General features: G+C 47.3%; 1 protein-coding gene across 13 annotated transcripts in view; it reads left to right on the top strand.

Annotated features, from left to right (window-relative positions):
• The window catches only part of LOC138526302 (LIM and senescent cell antigen-like-containing domain protein 1), a 548,584-nt gene that overhangs the window by 435,874 nt on the left and 95,316 nt on the right, over positions 1–17,394 (top strand). The window lies entirely within an intron of this gene.

The following is a 17,394-nucleotide window of genomic DNA, read 5'->3' as shown; positions in this document are numbered from 1 at the left end:
GCCATGGATGCAATATCAAAATGTTCAATTTTTGTGTGTCTGTATGTATATATATATATATATATATATATATATATTTCTCCAGCATGGGGTCTGGCATGGATTCACATGCTCATGAATATTCCCCGTCGTCAGGCTGGGAATCCTCGGTAAAGAAAAAAACCAGTATCAGTTTCGTTTCTGACTGTCTTTCGTAGTAGTAACCAATCACTGATCTCTGTGTCATACAGACCACAGCCAATGACTGCCATCTACCTAAGCCCTGCCTCTGGCAGCCATCTTCAGATTTTTACCGCGCGTTCAAGTGTTGGGATCCTCGTGCTATTGCTCTCGAGCGTTAGTGCTTTTTTCGCGCTTTTTCATAGGAAAATTTTCTCTTTCGGTCAAAAGAGCCTCAAGCTCCACCGTTTCTTCATCCGATCAACGGGGACTTGTGTCGGATTCTTCTACGCCCCTCAAGGGTGAAGATTTCGTCGAGCCACGCTTTTGGAGGATTCCAGAAGTTTCTCAGGCCCATCTCAGACATGGCCCAGGAGAAGGGAAGCTCGACGCCCGGAAAGTCAAGTCAGGCGGACCCCGCCGTCGTCGCCAAGGAGGACAAGGCGGCAAAGCCTCGTCGAAGCAGGACTGAACCGGCCGTGGGGTCGGGCCCCCACTGAAGCACCCCGGTGGGAGGCCGGCTGGCGAGCTTCGTCAGCGTGTGGGAGTCCATCTCCACCGACCGTTGGGTGCTGGACGCCCTAGCTCAGGGTCACGCGCTCGAGTTTCTAAAGAAGTGCCCGCGCGTTCCCCCTGTGGCCAGGAAAGAACATCACGTCCCTCAACTTCTCTTGGAGGTAAAGGCGATGCTCAAGAAGGGCACCATCGAGCTCGTCCCAAAGAGGCTTCGGGGCTCTGGAGTTTACTCAAGATACTTCCTCGTGAAGAAGAAGACGGGAGGATGGCGTCCCATCCTGGACCTACGACGACACAACAAATTCATCAAGGCACAGAAGTTCCGGATGGTCACCCTCCAACACGTCCTGGGTCAACTGGAGGAGGGCGATTTCCTGTCGTCGTTGGATTTGGAGGATGCCTACTTCCATATTCCCATCCTAAAGGGACACCGAAAGTTTCTCAGGTTCGTGGTCCAAGGGCGTCACTACCAGTTCAAAGCCCTTCCCTTCGGATTGAGGTCGGCACCCAGGGTGTTCACCAAGTGCCTCGCACCGGTGGCGGCGCAGCTGCGCCGAGAGGGGATCCACGTCTACCCCTACCTGGACGACTGGCTCATCCGAGCAAAGACAAAGGAGCTTGCCGTGGAGCACACGGCAAGGACCGTCCAACTGCTCACGGACCTGGGATTCTCCATAAACTACGCCAAGTCCCACCTGGTGCCCGTGCAAGACGCACTGTTTCTGGGAGCGAAGCTCGACAGTGTCGCTTCTGGCCTCTCCATCGGAGGAAAGGACGAGGGCCATCTTGGGCAAGGTGCAGCGGATGTTGGCTGCGGACGCGGCCAGGGTGAGGTCCATCAAGTCCCTCCTCGGTATGATGTCTTCTTGCATTTATCTCATCCGCCTGTGCAGGCTCCGGATGCGCCCGTTGCAGGAGTTCCTGGACGCGCGTTGGATCCAGACGACGGGCAGCTTCGAGGAGAGGATCACACTCGACGAGAGTTTGCGACGAGCGATCCGGTGGTGGGGCACCTGCGCGCATCTGACGGCGGGCATGGACTTCCAGACCCCCGGCCACCAGGAGACAGTGACCACGGATGCCTCCCTGGAAGGGTGTGGAGCGCACACCGAAACTCTGCACGCGAGAGGCCTTTGGCTTCCGACGGAGAAGTCCCTCCATAACAATGTCCTGGAGCTCCGTGCAGTGTTTTGGGCCCTCGGGTCCTTTCTTCCGTCCCTCAAGGGCAAGGTGGTGAGGATTTTCACCGACAACACCACCACCATGTTCTACATCAGGAAACAGGGCGAGACCAGATCCCCAGCCCTGTCCAAGGAGGCGCAGGATCTGTGGCATTGGGCCGTCGCCCAAGGGATGTTTCTGGTGCCGTTTCATCTGGCAGGGATAAAAAAACACCATCGCTGACTCGCTCAGCAGAGAGCTGTGCTCGTGCCACGAGTGGGAACTACGACAGGATCTAGTGGACCGCCTCTTCCGACGGTGGGGCACACCCCAGATCGATCTGTTCGCGACGGCGACGAACTCCAAGTGCCGGAGATTCGCCAGCAGGTTTCCCCAGCCGAGGAGCATGGGCGATGCTTTCTCGTTCCCCTGGGAGGGCCTGTTTCTATACGCGTTCCCTCCATTGCCATTGCTGATCCGGCTCATCAACCAGCTCAAGAGGTCACGGTGCAGGATGATCCTCGTCGCACCTGTGTGGCCGAGGCAGATGATTCCCGGACCTTCTGGACTTGTCAGCGTCCCCGTCAATCAAGCTGCCGGTGGACGCGGATCTTCTCTCCAGGGAAGGAGGCGCCATCCTCCATCACGACCCGAAGTCGCTGAACTTGCAGGCCTGGCTCCTGCAGCGTTAGAGTTTGGAGGATACGACATACCGGCCGACTGCAGAGAGGTTCTTGCAAAGGCCAGGGTGTCCTCAACTCTTAAATGCTATGGACACAAATGGAAGAGGTTCTCTGTCTGGTGCCACGCACAGAAGGTTAACCCTCTACGGATTACGGCTCCCCAGGTACTGCCGTACCTTCTGACGCTGGCCAAGGCTGGACTGGCGTACGCGTCCATCAAGATTCATCTTGCTGTGATCTCCCGATACACCAGAACCACAGGGCGGACGTCTTTGTGGTCTCATCGTCTGAAAGAATTCATGAAGGGACTGTTCAGATCGTTCCCGCCGGTGAAGGCTCCGGCCCCGGCGTGGGAGCACAACGTGGTGCTGACCAAGCTCATGGGACCTCCGTTCGAGCCTCTGCACTCGGCTCCGTTGAAGTTCTTGTCGTGGAAAACAGCGTTTCTTGTGGCCATCACCTCCGCACGAAGAGTGGGAGAGATCCAGGCCCTTTCCTGCAAGCCCCTGTACTTGACTTTTCACGACACGAGGGTAGTGCTCAGGACGCACCCCTCCTTCATGCCCAAGGTGCCGTCGGACTTCCACCTCAACGAACCCTTGGTGTTGCCGGTTTTCTTCCTGTCGCCTTTGTCGCCGGCCGAAAGGACTTTGCACTCGCTGGATGTGGCTAGAGCGCTGAAGTTCTACGTGGACCGCACGAAGAGTTTTCGGAAGACGTCACAACTTTTTGTGAACTTTGGACCTGTCAATCAGGGGAAGGCTCTCTCGAAGGCCTCCATTTCCAGGTGGCTCTCCGGCTGTATCATGTACTGTCGTCGGTTGGCAAACCGACCGCTGCCTGGCCGTCCGAGAGCCCATTCCACCAGAGCGATCGAAGCTACCACAGCGTTCCTATCTGGTGTGCCCTTGCTGGACATCTGCAGGGCTGCTACGTGGAGGTCGACGCACACCTTCACGAAATTCTACTGCGTCGATCGGGATTCCAGGGAGGAGTCCAGGGTTGGCCAAGCAGTGCTGCACAACCTGTTCGCCTAAGGTGAGCCTGGTGAGGAGGTAAGAATTGCTTAATGTTGAGTTTGATGTAATGCTTAATGTTGAGCCTTTGCCACCTCCCGTGGTTGTGCAGGTGTGTACTGCTATGTATTCTTTATTCATGAGCATGTGAATCCATGCCAGACCCCATGCTGGAGAAGGAACAAGTTACTTACCTTTAACTGTTGTTCTCCAGCATGGGTCTGGCATGGATTCACATGCGAACCCTCCCGCCTACCCCTCTACGGCTCTTCACTTGGTCATGCTGCCACTTCACGTGCTACCAAATCTGAAGATGGCTGCCAGAGGCGGGGCTTAGGTAGAGGGCAGTCATTGGCTGTGGTCAGTATGACGCAGAGATCAGTGATTTGTTACTACTACGAAAGACAGATCAGAAACGAAACTGATACTGGTTTTTTCTTTACCGAGGATTCTCAGCCTGACGACGGGGAATATTCATGAGCATGTGAATCCATGCCAGACCCATGCTGGAGAACAGTTACAGGTAAGTAACTTGTTCCTTATCAAAGTCTTGTTTGAACACTTTTTAAACCCACCATAACTTTCTTGAAATTATATATATAACACCAAGAAAGTTATGCTGGGTTTAAAAGGTTTGAAAAAAAACATTTGGCCTGAAATGTGAAAATACAAAAGTCCATTTGAGCCAAGTCACACATTCCATAATGCCACCTATCGCTGAAAGTTCACCTCCAGTTCTGAGCCACAACAGCAAGGCATTTTGGGTATGCAAATTAGCTCAAATGCCAACCTTTTTCTCCAGGTAATGCTTTGTCTAAGAGGACCGAGCCAATCTTGTTCTCATCCAAGTATTGTTTTTCCTACCTTGTCAAGTATTTCCCATAGTAAAAATAGGATTCAAGCAAGCTTATGAGGGCAACCACGAGCCAGACGGCGATATGTTGGTGTCTTCATTCACAAGACTGGCGAGATTTATGATTTTACTCGGGGGTCGGGGTTGACCAACATTACTCTGGTGTCCCTAAAAGGAGTCTGTGTCTTGAGTGACAACTCTGTGCTGTTCTATGCCCAACAATTACCTGAACAGAGACAGCATTATAGGTACGGCTTTAGCTGTTGTTTGTCCTGATATCTACTTGCACCTCTCAAACCCTTTTTGGTTTTTCATATAAGCCTTCTCTGGGTTTGCCCACCCATATCATATGTGGTGTCATTCTACATAGGAAAGTGTGACGTTAGAAAGAAGTGATTGTTTTCTCCACTAAGAACATGACTGCCCAAATGGAGGCCTGTCCTCCATCTCACCACATCGACCTCCACATGTTCTGTTCCCAAAGAACATTTGGGAAGTATCCTGTTAGGGTTCAGATGGATTCACAAAAAAGCTGCAGTCGGAATTGCTGAAGCAAATCTAAAAATGTCCTTCATATATGAAGCAGAATGCGCACAGTCTTCAAGAAATATGATGCACAAAAATAATCTCATCTTTGTTTCAAGATGGCCTTCAGGATCATAGCTGCAAACTCCTCATAACCAAAATTCTCAACTGGCATTAAAACATCCTGCTATCAGCACCACTTCACCTGAGTTTCTGCCAAATCAATGTGCAGTAGCACCTAGAGCGTTCCAAGTGCCGAATGGGATTTGCAAAATAAATTATTTCGGGCCCAAATAACCGGACAGACTCAAAGAATATGGGCAAATACTACTTTATTATCAATTCAGTAAAGTAGGGAAACCTGGCGAACAAACGGATTGTATCTCACACGCTCTCAACACATTTCAATTACGCAAAAGGTTTTTATACCTTAACATGCGTCAACTATAATGTCATAGTACATGGCAAACAGTACACGATCCACTGTGTGGAGGGATTGGTTAAGGGAACGTATATACCTATAGGCAAGCCTTGAACAACCTCTAACTATGTAGAATACTGATAATGGAATAACCGCAGCGGGTAGGCTTCTGCACCAATGTATGTTCTACCATTACATAGGCTCTCGTGATTAGTTGGCACTCTCTTCCAACCTTGAACATTCGGCTCGTTAGCAGCACTTAAGCAATGAAAAACAGGTGCAAGGGAACATCATCAGACAACTACCCTCCTTGGCTAATTAGCCTATCATTTCTCATCAGATAGACCCTAAGCAAATGCTTCTTCTCTGTAATTGCCCTTGCTGACTGTTCTCTTCCTTGGAGCTTTAAAGGGAGTGAAGGTATACTGTGATCTTTGCCTGGAGCTTTGTGAATAGGCCTTGTCTTCTGTTTTTGTACCACGTGTGAGAATACAATGATTTTGTCATTCTGTCTTTTTAATTTAGTGCTATTTGATTCAATTATATTGGGTGCTATTACTCTCATTGGCTTCTGGGACTTGGTTGCTATGTCTTGCGTGTGCTTTCTGCTTCTTTATTTGTTCAACACTTGGCAATCACAATTATTCACTCCTTTACTTAATCTAAGAGAAATGTCTTACGTACATGGCTTATCCTCTTCGACTCCTTTTGTGCCCTGCAGTTGTTTCTTGAATTTATTATTTAAATGTTTGGTCTTAACAAAAACATGTAATATTCATCCAATACAGTGATTTTAGAATAATAAACCGTTAAATTCTCTGAAATATTCCAATTTACCCACACCCCATTCATCCCAAGCCACAAATATGCTCATAAAAAGGCAAATTATATTATATGTCACTTTCAAACTAAAAACAATGACTTATCTTCCAGGTTTCTACCGTATTCCTCCATGCCGTATATAGCTTATCCTCTTTGACTCCTCTTGTGCTCTGCAGTTGCTTCTTGTTGCAGCATCCTTGATTCTAAGCCAAGCCAACATCCTTTGTTCTTGCACAGATCTGTATTCAAGCGCCTGCCCACTTTGCAGCATTGGATTTCCCTCTTGCGGCTTCTTGCTTACTATTAAACAATGGCAACGTCAATTTTCTCACCATGGCTGCTTTACTCATTAGATTTGCTACTTTAGTAAACTTCTACATTGTCTTTTCTACCTTGCATTTCTGCACATATAATCTACTGCGTCTCTTATTGCTTATCTTCTAAGTGTTGATGGTTGTCTTCGCTGTCCAGTTAAAGCATCGAATGAAAAAGGATTGAATCCAAAAGGATCGACCACAATAGGGCCGAAAACAAATGGATCGAAAACATTTTTTTAATTATCTTTTTTTTTTTTTTGGTTTTCGTATAGGTAAAAAAATAGTTTTTACCAAAAAAAGGGGGTTGGGAGGACCACCCTCTCCCCCCCCAAAAAAAGAAAATGTGTTCCTTTTGTTTTCGGTACTTTTGAGTCGATCCTTTGACCATTCAACCCCTTTTTTTCAATCCTTTAACCTATAACCGTTGTCTTCATATCCACATATATGTTTTCTTGTTCACTTTAGTCACATCTTCATTCTCTAGATATCTGTGCTTCAGGTTTAGTGCACCCATGTATCTTCTCTTCTTCATGACTTCAATTCATACCGGTCAGACTTTACTTATAGTTCTTCTATGTTCAGTGTTGTCTGCCGGGTCGTGTCTACTGCATCAGCTCAGGAATACATTTGATATGGTTGTTTGAGTGCATAACGTCTCTCATACCTTAGATGTGGTATGGGATGATACCATGTGCCTTACAGTGTTCTATTGCTTTTCTTCCAATATGACGGAGGTGAGTGGGTGGGCTCTATAAATGACATGTACATCTGCCTCTCTACATCATTGACTTAATAGAGAAATTAAAAACGTCCACAGTATATTTGGTCTCTTGGAAGACCGGGGGTCATATATAATTCTTATTAAAGAACTACCCCGTTTTTGCATCGGATACAACCCATTCATTAGGGTGATGAAAAGGCAATTAAGAACATTCATTTCTTTCCCCTAATATTAGACCACATTTAGGGCTAACCATAAAATACACCTATCTGGCAAGGATCCAGCAACAAAACCTCTTGAAACATAATGTGATAGTGCCTATACAATTCATTCCTTCATAGGGGGTGGCCAGATGTCGCAGTTCTGCTGGGAGCGAACTGGAATAAGTCCCTGTCCTGCATAACCCCCCCCCCCAGCCAGAGAGTTATTTTACTTTCAAAAAATCGTCAGGTTTTGGGAAGGGGGATGGCTGCTGCAGAAATGCAGCAATTCAAGACTTTTTTTTCATATTAGCACTTTTGTCAGACACCACAGCTCAAACCTACAACCTTTTTGTTTATAGCCATATGCACTTACTGATTGCGCCATGGGAAATGGTTATAAATAAAGCATAGAAAAGCCTGTAACAATGAAAGCAAAAGCTCTTCAAAGTGCTCTAGTGACGTATAATTTTGTAAACCTGCAGTTTATCTATGAAGTGCTGGTAAATATTTGTGTTAATGCATGATCCCATTGGGAGTGGGGAATACTACGGAGTTGTGCGTTTGAATGGGCTTGGTGTGCTAGTGTTTCTTTTATGCTTTTGCCTGTCAACGGTTTCTGGTCAACCCTAGTAGTTTCCCATTAGTGATCAATAGTCTAAACCTTCCAGTTACAAGAGAGCACCTATTTTGCTGGCTTTACTTCGTTGGGGTGGTTAAACTACTTGTACCTGTAAAACCTCTGGCAACAGTAGCCAGGTCATGATTTGGCTGTGGAAGCGTTTCTGGCGCGCGTCTTTGGTTTGGAACCCAACCTCTGCACGCGCTCCTGCGAAGAGGCTACCTCCAGGAAGTGTAGCACATAAGAGGGATGCAAGGGTTCATTTCCCTGCTGTATTGTTTTCAATGTGTTAGTTTAATAATGTTCAACCTCGTTTCCCTTCTGCGGATTCTGATGTGTTTTCCGTGGCAACAGTTGGGAGATATCCACATAGCTGGAAGATGTGTTCCTTTGTTAATATTTGATGCCACGTTGACGAAAGGACTGCTCTTTATAAGTTCAATGTATTACTTTTAAAATCTAGTGTTCTTGTTCTGTAATGTAGTAGTTCCACAAAGTGTTTGGGTGGTCCGCTTTCTTTTTGCCCGTGTTGGAGTCAGTCCCCTGATGGAGACCGTGCCTGCCCCATGCTTCAGTGCATGTGACTTGAGTAGTGCAGCACAACGAACTTTCCGTACCTTTCTTTAAGGGGAATCAAGCGTTTGCAGGCACGGCAGCCCATACACCAGCAAGGTGAGCACTTCACACTGCACGCATGAAATGGGGTAGCCTTAATCAACCCGTGCGCCAGACAAAAAGGATATTCCCAAATTCATCTCAACATTATGAAAAAATAGACCCGTTTTAATTTGTTCAACACTAGTATTGTGTGCACCAATCTTCAAAGCCCCAAATCGCACACTGCATGAAGTTAAAAAAAATCCTGACAAAAATGTCACATAGTAAAGAACAAATGCTCAATCCACTCGAGGCCTCTTGTTATCGGTGAGTGTGTGTCTGAACACTCCACAGTGAAGCTGAAATGCAATGAAAAGGTATTAAAAGGGCATTTTAAGATTGAATTTAATATTTAGTTGAAGAATAATGTAACTAATTGGTGATACGTACATGGAAGATAAACTCGTACTCAGAACATGCTACAAAACAAATAAAAGGGACTCTAAACCCTGTTGCTTCCCCCTTCACTCGGCGCATAGCACCTCATTAATCCCCACACATGGCTCACGAGGCGGATCTACTTCATATTCTTCATATTTTATATTTGAAATCTAATTATAATTGCCCCCCCTTCAGTATGTCCTTTTATATTCGACGCCTGTCTTCCTAACCCTTGCAACGCCAAACATACTTCCTTTTCTTATCGCAATTCTATTGTATTTGGCTATTACTAGCATTTTATATATCTCTTGCACATTAAACTCAAATGATTTCCAGTCAGGTCATCGCTTATAGAATCTAATTGAACTGATCTCGGTTCCAGAATTTCTCATCTTCCTCTAATCTACCCATTGCACCATGTTATTTGTTAGGTAGATTTTCATTTTATGCAAAATCCCCTTCACGTGTGAGACCTCCAGCACCTTTTGCTGGACTTGTGGATTTTTTTGTCAGTTCTCCTGAGTGAGTGGGAACTTTTTCCAGACACGCTCATTCTTTTAACCTATCTTTTGGGATACTTTAGCATTTCTTTTTTTTTAACTTTTAGTATCCTTCCCATCTTTTAAATTGTGAGATCTGCACACCCCCAATTTATGTGGTGCTGAAGGGTTTTACAGTATCCCTTTTCTCACTGCTCCTGTAATTTTTTCGTTACAAGCTAATCTGAATGGCTGGTGGCAGTGTTTTTATCCTCCCTACTTGTGTGAAATGTTTACTACTCCCAGGCACAATAGTGCACAGAAGGGTCACTATTGACCCAAAATGATAAGTGGTCTTTTTTGCCAGTTCAAAATGGCTTGTCCTTTCTTGGTCCTTCGTCTGCCATGCAGGGTGGGAGGGAGATCCTGGCTTGACTTTTGTCTTCAGGGGTATCCCTTTGTGAATCTTGCTAAACTTCAGTGTGTCTGAGGACAACAAATAAGGGGAGGACTCAAACTCAGCTGTTCTCTCTTCAGCTGTGCCTGCCTGGAATAAGTTCCAACTTGAGGGCTAGAGTTTGAATACTGTCTGGGTGCTGATTGGCTGTGTTCCTGCATAAAAGGATTAAGTCCAGTGGCTGAAGACAAGCTGACCCCTGGAACAGAAGAATCAACGAGGAGAGATGTCAGCAGCCGATTCCCGATGACCAGAGATGCCTTCTATGTAATCTCTGCTGTCCAACTCCTTCTTCCAAGTGTCAAGAGAACTCCGAAGAGGACTACTCTCCCCATCAGACCGGTGGGACCAATCAGTCTTGAAACAACCTGCATTCTGAGCCATCCCAAAACAAGCTGTGACCTTCGTGGGCTGCAAACCGCCAATACCCTGGGACCTGAGGCCACTGTGCAGTACATCGCCTTCTGGAGATTGAATCTTCCCAAAAGTTTGATGGACTCTGAGCAGACCTCCAGAGGCAAGATTCGACTCCTGGAAGTCCACTCACCAGAGTGCTGGACTGAGAAGGTGAGACAAATCGACCGGGCGGTAATCGTTCTTCCCTGGTGCTTCCCAAAAGGCACCAAAATCGCAAAACCAAGAAGAATACTTTGCTGAGAGCCTCTTCACTCGACTGCTTCTGCAAGATCCCGTCCATTGTCTGCATGACCAATAATCCGGTAGCTGGGTTTGCTGCTGCTGCATCGTGGGGGTGTAGTGCTGCATCCTCTTCTTACAATATTATATGGCATTTATAATGCACCTATAGACAGGTGTTTCAAGGTGCGACGAGGCAAATGAGGGGGAACGGAGGGAAGAAAAAAAATATATATATCTTACTATGTCTAGTGACATTGAGATTGCGCAAGTGCAGGGGAACGGGAGGAGAGAAGTGCCGGGGGGTCGAGGGGGATGGGCAAGTGCAGGTCATGGAATCAATACAAATAGTGCAGCCAACAGGTGGCAAGTGCGAGTGTGAAAAGTGCAGGCAACAGGTGTCTAATAAGTGCAGGAAGGGGACTGTAGGGTTACAGATGCAGACCACAAGTGCAAGGTGGCAGTGCAGGTGTGCAACTGGACAGGCAGGGACCTGGGCCAGAGTTCAGATTGTAGCCAGGTGAACCAGTGCATTATCTGACAGGAGATCAGCAGGGGAAAGGAAGAGGGAAGGCAGAAGCAAAGAGGAAGGTCTTGAGGTGCTCCCAGATCCGGAGATGGTTCTGCTCAAGTTTCAGAGAGGCAGGGAGGCTGTCCAGAGATCTGCCCCCAACTTTTTGCTTGGAGAAGCAACTGACCCTCAAGGAGTTGGAGATGGAGGAGCGAAGAGCTCGAGTAGGAAGATATTTCCGACGAGAGAGTTCGAGGTATTGCGGTCCCAGGCCTTAGAAGGCTTTGTGGCAATGTAGAGGGTCTTGAACTTGATCCTTGCTGCCACTGTGAACCAATGGAGAGATTTCAGGGCTGGAGAGATGCGATCCCTGGGTTTGAGGCCAAGGACAAGTCTTGCAGTCCTGTTCTGGATGAGCTGTAGACGACGTAGAATAGAGGCAGGTAGATTTAGAAAGAGGCTGTTGCAGTAGTTCAGCTTAGAGAACCAGATCTCTGGAGGCAGTGAGCTTCTGGGGGAAGGTGAGGAAAGGAAGAATGCCTCTGAGGAGGTGCAGCTGGTAGCTTGACATCTTAGAGACGTCAGAGATGTGAGGAGAGAAGGTGTAGAGACGAAGATGACCAGAGGTTCTTAGCCTCACAGGTGGGAGTAGGAAGAGGGCCCAGAGTGGGCGGCCAGAGAGTGACTGGAAAGGAAGGTGCAGGTGAGCCTAAGGTATTGAGACTCCTGGTAAAACGTACCTAGAGTTGCTTTGCTGCTCCTGTGTTGCTGGAGTGCGGATTTGTGAGTTTGGGAGTTCGTCCATACACGTTCACACAGACCTAATGGCTGTGTGCTTGCAGGGAGCCTTCTCCAAAGTCCCTGACTCTTTTCACCAACAAAGAGTGTACTTACTTGTTACTAAAGACTGTCTGGAACTTTTTGGACTTTCTATGTACTTGCCTTTTGAATTGCATTCTGCCATTCTGAAAGTGATTTACTTGCTGTGAATAATGCATGGTTTGTTTCTAAAGTTGCTTATTGTGTGTTATAGTACTTAACTTTTACCTTTACCTTAGTGTATATTAACCATTCTTTTTATATATCTTTAGTTGTCAGTGTTTATTTGGGCCCATGTGTATAGAACATTTGTACCACCTGCAACCCTTTCTCCCTCCTAAAATAAGCCTGGCTGCTCAGCCGTTGCTACCAACAAAACCTTTATGGTTCAGGCATACACTAAGATTTGGATCCCTGTGTCCCAAGTGTGAATCTTCTAAAGTCTTAAATAAGGGGGAGTTTTGTAAAACTCCCTAATATTATTCACCACACACACACCCTTCTACACATGCCCAAATGTTGATGCGTCTGCTCAGCTCGCTTGGCAAACCTAGCACTTTCCTTGGTTATAGGGATGGTTTCTTGCAAATAAGCTGGTGAAAGCATCTAAACGAATAGGTCTGGCTTGGGCACATCCGTTAAACATGCATCCCTACTAATACAAACATACGCCCGTATCATCATCCCCACTAAACTTGTATTGTCTTTTAGCTGACACTCCTCTATCTCCACCCCCTTCAGCTCCTTCCTTTTTCCTGACAGACTAACTTCTGGAAATGCCTGGGAGAGGGTCCCAATACGCCACCTCTGACAAGTTCAGGTGCCTTTAGGCCACTGCAGTGGTGATGGGCACAGTATAAACATCTAATAACCTCAAATAACTATTATTGAAACTGGAAACTAAGAGGTGTATGCATATGGCTTAATCGAGGAAGGCAGAGAGTGAAGAAACCTTTTACCTGGTTAATTGTGTAACTGGTGTATGCCCAGAAATAGAATTACCAGGGAAAGTATACCACCAGCGCCAGACAATGACATCTGGCAGTCTACCACCATCAAACAAGTATTTGAAAAGCTTACGGCACCATCCACAGGAGGGAAAGCCTTTATCCACAGGTTCCCTTGCGGGACATTTACCAGATGTGTATCAGGACTACTTTATCACATTACTATAGAAGTTATTTAGGCACTTGTTTAATGTCCTTGTTGTCAACTGCTCGAAGTCATGGGTGTGGATCAAAACAGTGGTTAATGTCCCACTTATGCACAATAATAATGTGGGTTCCTTCATGTTGATGCAGACTTCCAAAAATACATTTGCAAATGGTCCAGTTGTCTACTAGCAAAAACATCCTCTTTCCTAATACTGATTCACTACAAGATTGTTACTAGAAGGCAAACCATGTTCCCAGAATACCCACTTTGCGTTCAGTTGGCTGAAAAGAAGATGCTGGAGCACTACTCGGTGACCTCTTTCTAGCAGAAGCCTGCATAGCAGTCCTTGGAAATCTGTGCATACCCTTTGCAATCATTATTGGCTTTATACTGTTTGGGATGGCTCAAACAAGACATGCATCGCCTAAAATCGCGTTTAGGCACGGAGTATAATTTTTTTCTAAGGATCACCTAAGTGTTTCACAAGATCGTGTTTGCCCACTTCTAAGTGCTGTAATATTTCTTACTGTTTCAGACTTTTATGTTACGTTATTGCGCGTTTATATAGTGCCTTATATACCATTGGTATGATCTCAAAGCGCTTGTGGGTTGAACGCCCTTGGGGACCATAGTCCAGATTAGTGGAGAGAGCAGGGTAGTCTATAGTGCTTGGGTGCACTCTGTGTGTGAGCAGCCAGTGCGGTTGGCACGTCGGTGGCTGCATTCTGGCACAAGGTGGTTGTGAGAGATCAGTGCAATGTGAGCAGCAAGGAAGATGACGGAGTCTGCATTCTAGCGGCCTTGTGCCTGTGTAAGAGAGTTGTGTGCGGCTAGGCCGGTTTTTGTTTCATGGGATATAACTGCATTCGATCTGGCTGTTGAGGTGTTCATGGAGCAGTGTAGATAAGTGTGCAGGTAGGCCGAAATTAATCGAGGGGTATAGCTGCGCTCTATTGTTTGTTGGTGTAAAGTGGAGTGTGAGCATATTGTATGAGTGATGAGTGACTGTGCTTACTGATAGGAGGCCTCTGATTCGGATTACTTTCGGAGTGCAATTTGCATGCCTTGACAGTCCTGGTGGTTCGTGGTATAGGATTTCAGAGTCAGTTTCTCAGATGGTGCGTGTATGTTCTCTTTGCTCAGTTGTCGGGTCCCCAATTCTTAGGCTCTGTTTTAAGAGTCCGAGGGCCGGTCTTCCGGGTCTCTGGTCATGGTTTATGGCGGGGGCTGGTAACTTGTTGCCATGATGGTGATTATATAAAATATATTGCAACAACATAGTCTCATCGAGGCAGGGGTGCTAGAGAACAGAGTACACAGGGCTCTACAGTATAGTTGGTATTCAGCCTCAGGCGAGGTCATTCATAGCTTTGCTTGCCTGACTTGAGCAATATACCACCATTGTATACAAGTTGTGGGTGACATGATGAGGCCTGTTCATGTTTGAAGCATAGTGCTTTCAGGCTCTGCTGAGGTGGCACTGTGGGTAGATTCCTGGTAGCTAGAGCATGACCAGGGTTGACAGAAACCGGACAGCTCGTGGTTGGATGACTGGAGAGACCTGCGATTGTTGTTTTGCAAATTAATATCTGGATGGATACGTTTGGTAAGGGCAGGCACAGTCGCATTTTCTGTTAGTTGGGCAGATTGCGCTTGGGAGTGCATTGGTGCCGAATCTGCAGATTGGGTAGTATGCCTGTGGTTTGCATCTCCCGGGGGATAGTGCTGTACTTCCTTATGGTAAGATGGTGGTTCGGCTTCGTTATGGGTGTTGCTGAGCTATGGGCTCCTGGATAATATATACAGACAGACATCTTCTTTTCTTAGAGCGTGGGGTATGTCCGCTCTGGTGGAGATGAGCATGCCAGGACGAAGCATACGATTTGTAGTCTGGCAAAGGTGCGGAGAGTCATCGGCTGCATGTCGTAGACCCTGTTGGTTGGTAAAACTGGCTTTCGAGCCCTGCCTGTACCTATTTCCGTGATGGTGTCATTATTGGTCGGCTTCTGTGGCCAGCAACTGTTATTTTTGAGGTAATGACATATAGGCCGAATTCAGGTCATTGGTGGGGTGCTTCGGCGGTTCTAGGCGTTCCCTTTAAATGTTTTGGGAAAAAGCTAGGTTTTCAATGCTTTATGGAAGGTCCTAGTTGTGTCGAATGTGGGGAGGCCATGAGTTCCTCAGTGTTGGTGCCAAGGTAGAGAAGGCTGACCCTCCAATCCTGGCTGAATTGGAGGTAGGAATCACTAGTCGGTGGGCAGTGCTAGATCTTAGGGGGCGTGATGGCAGGTAGGGCCAATCTTTTCTTGTAGGTATGTCGGGCCGGTGTTTACTGCGTGGTGGTTGATGCATAGGATTTTGAAAGTGGCCCTTCGTCCAATAGGGAGCCAGTGAAGGGTGTGGAGAGCGGGCGAGATGTGGTCCCTTCGTCCCAACGCTAGGAGTCGGGCGGCAGTGTTTTGTGCTCTTTGGAGTTTAAGTTGGTAAGCCGGTGCACCCAGATAAATGGAGTTTGTGTATTCTAGTCTGGACATGACAATGGACATAATGGCAGCCAGTCTGTTGGGGTAGGTGAGGTAAGGGAAAATGCACCTCATGAGTCTGAGGTGGTAGTGACAGGATTTGGATACATCATTGATTTGGTGGGACAGGGTTAGGCCCGAGTCCATTGTGCAGCCAAAGTTTTTGACTATGTTGGAGGTAGGCAGGGGAGTGCCGAGGGGCCATGGAAATGGTTGCGGGAGTAGAGCTACGTTGCTGGACACCATGATCAGTTTTGGCTGGGTTCAGAAGGAGGTGGTTTCTTGTCATAGGTCTATATCTCTGAGGCAAGCTGCTATGTCGGGTCATTGGTAGATGCTTGTTTTGGGAATTATCAGGATAATTTGGGTATCGTCAGCATAGTTATAGCAGGTGAGGTTGTGTACCTAGATGATGCCTAGCAGGGGGTCAGTTAGAGGTTAAAAAGAAGAGCTGAAAGGCAGGCTTCTTGGGGTACACCAGTGTTCGAGCGGTCGAGAGAAAAGGGGGTAGGAAGGTGATGTGTTTACTGTTGAGGAAAGAGGTAATCGAGTGCCAAGTCTCCGATTCCAAGCGAGTGGAGTTGTTCGAGGAGGATCGTGTGGTTAATGGGGTCAAAGGCCGCTGAGAGATCCGGGAGGACCAGTGCTGCGCATCCCTCAGAATCTGCAGATACTTTGAGGTCAACCCAGATCGAGATCAGAGTTGTTTCTTTTAAGTGACGTGGTCAGAACCCTGATTGTGTGGGGTCAAGTATGTTGTTGGATTCTGCGAAGTGGATGAGCCGAGAGTATGCAGGCCATTCAAGTTTTGCCAGGAATGGTGTGTTGGAGATAGGCTGGAGATGGGCCTGTAGTTCATTGACAGGAAGGGATCGAGAGATGTTTTTTTTCAGAGGAGGTTTAATATATGCTACTTTGAAAGGTTCTGGGAAGATGCCAGAGGTGAGGGCGTCGTGAAGTATGGACCTTGCTTGTTCTCCTACAGAGGTGGAAGAGAACATTTCTTTGAGGAGAGGGGGGAGACAAGGGTCAAGGGGGGGGTGGATGGTCTGCTGCTGGACAGTAGTTTGAGGAACTCCTTGCTTGAGAAGGGTCTGAGGGAGTTGAAAGATGGCATTACGGGGGTCGGAACAGTGGAATTTCACGGAGCAGGAGTTGAGCAGGGCGTGAGGATGGAAAGTTTGCCATTAAGGCTGGCCATCCTGTACAGTGCTGTTGTGGAAGTGTTGGGAAAGGGAGTCACAGAGCTTTTGCATGGTCGGGGGGGATGGTGCATGCAGGCTTCTCAAATTCAGATATTATCCTGTGGAGCTCTTTGCTGCTGCTGCTGCAGCAGTTTAGGATTATTTTATTGTAGTAGGTTTTTTTGGCCTTTCAGATTTCAGATTTCAGATTTGTAGTTCCGGTGATGGAGGGTGAACACGGACTTGCTGTGAGGGGTTTTGGATGCACGCCATTTGCATTCGGGGGAGTGATTCTGGCTTTTGAAAACCTTTTATGTGGGGCGTGAACCATTTGGGGGATGGTCCTATCGGGTGGAAGTAGGGCGGGAGGGGAGGGTCAGAGGAAGAAGTGATTCTTTAAGCCAGCACTCAAAGGCTGTTTGATCGGCAAGAGTCTATCTGAGGCCAGCCGGGCTGGTAGGGTGCATAGCAGGGCTTCAGCCAGGTCCGGGAGGATCTTGACCTTGTTCCAGCATTTGTGGTCATGTGTGGGGGCAGGGTGGGCCTTGGGGAACGGGGGGGGGCATGCTTACAGAGA

This window comes from Ambystoma mexicanum, chromosome 7p, assembly GCF_040938575.1.
Source record: "Ambystoma mexicanum isolate Mex_15411 chromosome 7p, UKY_AmexF1_1, whole genome shotgun sequence".
In the NCBI taxonomy this organism is placed as follows: domain Eukaryota; kingdom Metazoa; phylum Chordata; class Amphibia; order Caudata; family Ambystomatidae; genus Ambystoma; species Ambystoma mexicanum.
Note: the sequence above shows the minus strand (reverse complement) of the source record. Positions and strands in the feature narration are given on the sequence as shown.